We start from the raw sequence: 3,442 nt of genomic DNA, 5'->3' as shown, positions 1-3,442 counted from the left end.
TCTGTCAGGGACAACTCATTCGCCAGACTCTGAATCCTATTATTTATAATCCATGACATGTTCAATGCCCAAGACAACCAAGCAAACAGTCAAGAGAAGAACAGCAGCTCCTACATGCTCTTTGGTCCCCAAAGAATAATTCATCCTACTAGAACTAGAGTCAATATTTATTCAACTGTAGGTGACACATTTTGTAAACCTCAGTATGAATTACATAATAAAAGTTTTCCAAGGAAATCTACCTATAATTGTTCTATTTTCTTTATATTTATTCTTTTCCTTTCTGAATTAATTTACTTTTGAATACAAACTCTGGAAAGTATACTTCTGATTGAAAGGGTCTAGTTTAATGGAATTAATGTAAAAGAATTAAATTTAAGAAGTTTAAATATGCATAATCTATTTTAATAATATAGCAATAGTAAAGCATTAAAACACATTCTTTACAACTTCTGAGATCTTTACACTAAGTAAAAAAAAAATCATGACATGGTATTGTTTGTTGCCATTGAGTTGATTCTGACTCATGTCTACCTTCTGTGTGCAGAGCAGAGGTTTTCAAGGCTGTGGTCTTTTCAAAACAGATTTCCAGGCCAAAGCTTTCTGAATACCTTCAAACCCCTAATCTTTCGGGTAGTAGTCTAGCACTCAACCTTTTGCACTATCCAGAGACCTGTTCCTGACATATAGTTTTATATATGTTCAGATGATTGACTACATTACTCATACTCATTGCTGTTGAGTAAATTGCGACTCATAGCTACCCTATAGGACAGAGTAGAACTGCCCCATAGGGTTTCCAAGGCTGCAAATATTTACAGAAGCAGACTGCCACATCTTTCTCTTGTGGAGAGGCTGGTGGGTTCAGCTGGTGAGTTCCAACTGCTGACCCTTTGGTTACCAACCAAGCGCTTTAACCACTGTACCACAAGTGCTCCATATATATATATGAAGTTATATATATATATATATATATACACATATTTTTTCATTAAAAAAAGAACTTCAGTGTAAGGCACTGTTGTCCAAGAGTTAAATGAAGAGTAAAAGTCCACACGATACCACCTCACTATAATGTTTCTCAAACACATCATTTAACCTACCACAGACATGAGGGTAATAATAGCACCCACTCAGGAAGCTATTTGAAATGGTATTCCTCTCAAAGCACTAACTGGTGTTTTTCCTTAAAAAAAACAAATAAAAAAATAAAACTTAAAAAAAGATTATGTTATACTAACTATAATTACAGAAGAACTAGTCTTGAGAGAGGGGGAGAAAAAACAAACAGAAAACTGTACCAGCTATTCCAGCCTAGAAAAAGCTTTCTAATAGTTCCCAAGTTTTTGTAAGAGTCCCAAGGAATACATTTCCTCTGTTGTCTAGTAATCCCCACGATAAGAAGGGATAAATTTAGAAGTGTGCCCTTGGTTCAGATGGTGTTTAATGAGAAGTTAAGAGCTACCTGTGCAACTGGGCTCAAGAACCAGATTTCTCTTGGTCCTCTGAGGATTCAAAATACTCGCCTAACGTCACATCAAGGACAGGATCACAAATTTTTAAGACTATCTTAATTTACTATCATGAAATACATTAGCACTGAAACCTCAGGAAAACTGGATTCATGAATTATCAGAAGTCTGCAACGTGGCTTTTAAACAAAAACAGGCACTTTGCTCTTTAGTGCTTATCTGCTCTTTTGCAATAATAGTTTTCTGGGATAACCGATCATCCCATGGATAACAAGACACCTAAAAGACGCATTTTTTTCAATTTCTTACCAAAAGTTCATCTAAAGGTAAAAAGTCATCCAGGAAAGTAAAACTTTAAGTAGATAACGTATTGTTTATATGCACTACACCACGCAATCCACTCAGGGTTTTAACAGTTTAAAAAATTAAACCACGGTATGGGTGAACAATGACTGGTGTAGTTTCAATGAGGTATTACTTTGACATTTTAGTCTCAGAAGGGGTTTCCCCAGTATCCAACGTCTTCAACAACCAGAAAAGATCAGCAGCTTCTCATATCCTAAGGGGTTCAATACAGAATGCCTGAACTTCTATAAACAAGTCCTGCACATTAATAATTTCGTTACAGATCAAGGATTGGAGGAAGACACAGACAAGGTGCACCAAATGACCCTTAAATTGTTCACAAGTAGAGATGCAATTGGATATATAAAGGTGGATAAATTCAAGAGGTAGATCAACAGCTGTAGTTAACTGATTTACAACTTCCATTGAATGTAAGGACATGTCGATATTGACCAGCACTTAAAAATACTCGTTTATCTGGTTCAACTGCATTAATTTCAGCAACATTTCTATAGCAACTAGAGACTTGTTTTCCAGGAGATCAGGAGGATTGGCTGGAGTCAGGCCAATATGATAAACAAGTTTTGCATTTTTTTTCAACTCACCAAGGAATGTGTTTGTTGAGGAGAAGATAAGGGGTATTTGAAGGCTTTGGCCATTATCTGCTTCATCTCTATACCAGTGCTATTCTTAACAGACATTGACTTATCCCACTGAATTGCATGGTCAGTCTCCGTTGGATTTAGCCATGCCAACTCATCCTCACAAACATGGAGTGGAGGTGTTAGAAAAACGCTAGCCGAAAATGGCTTTCAATAGGTGATTTTGGTCCACTGACTAAAGCTTCTGTGTTTTGAGAGGCAACCAAACTGTCAAATCCAAAAATGGAAGAATTGAGGTCTGGGTCACTGAGAATGCTAGGGAAGCTAGCTTTACTCTGCGTTGGCAATTCTGACTGGCACTCAGCTAAGGCTACTTGAAGCCCACTTAAGTCCACACACTGACCCCTGTTTCCAACACCCATGAAAGCAATCTGGCGAGGTGCTTTTAGAAGAGTTCCCTTGATGGTTCCAGCATTAGCTGGGAAAGAAAAAACTGTTCTGTTGGAGTTATAGGAGGTAAAAATCCTGAGAGTCGTGGTCAGTCTGGCTCCTGGCCACCACGTGCAGGCTTCACAGGGTTGAACAGGTGCCTGAAACTGGTAACAAAGGGGTTGGCAGCAAGCAGATTGAAGTTGTCAAGGATTTCATTTTACTTGGATCCGCAATCAACGGCCATGGAAGCAGCAGTCAGGAAATCAAAAGACACTGGGCAAATCTGCTGCAAAGACCTCTTTAAGTGTTGAAAACAAAGATGTCACTTTGAAGACTAAGGTGCACCTGACGCAAGCCATGGTATTTTCAATCACATCGTATGCACACGAAAGCTGGATGATGAATAAGGAAGGCCGAAGAAGAATTGATGCCTTTGAATTGTGGTGTTGGTGAAGAATATTGAAAATACCATGGAATGCCAAAAGAACAAACAAATCTGTCTTAGAAGAAGTACAACCGGAATGCTCCTTAGAAGCAAGGATGGCGAGACTGTGTCTTACGTACTTTGGACATGTTATCAGGAGGGATCAG

The 3,442-nt window shown here is 38.3% G+C and overlaps 1 pseudogene; it reads right to left on the bottom strand.

The window, feature by feature from the left end:
* Positions 1-1,946: 1,946 nt before the first annotated feature.
* Positions 1,947-2,894, bottom strand: LOC135229496 (CCR4-NOT transcription complex subunit 11-like; annotated as a pseudogene).
* Between the last annotated feature and the right edge of the window lie 548 nt (positions 2,895-3,442).

This window comes from Loxodonta africana, unplaced genomic scaffold, assembly GCF_030014295.1.
Source record: "Loxodonta africana isolate mLoxAfr1 unplaced genomic scaffold, mLoxAfr1.hap2 scaffold_32, whole genome shotgun sequence".
In the NCBI taxonomy this organism is placed as follows: domain Eukaryota; kingdom Metazoa; phylum Chordata; class Mammalia; order Proboscidea; family Elephantidae; genus Loxodonta; species Loxodonta africana.
Note: the sequence above shows the minus strand (reverse complement) of the source record. Positions and strands in the feature narration are given on the sequence as shown.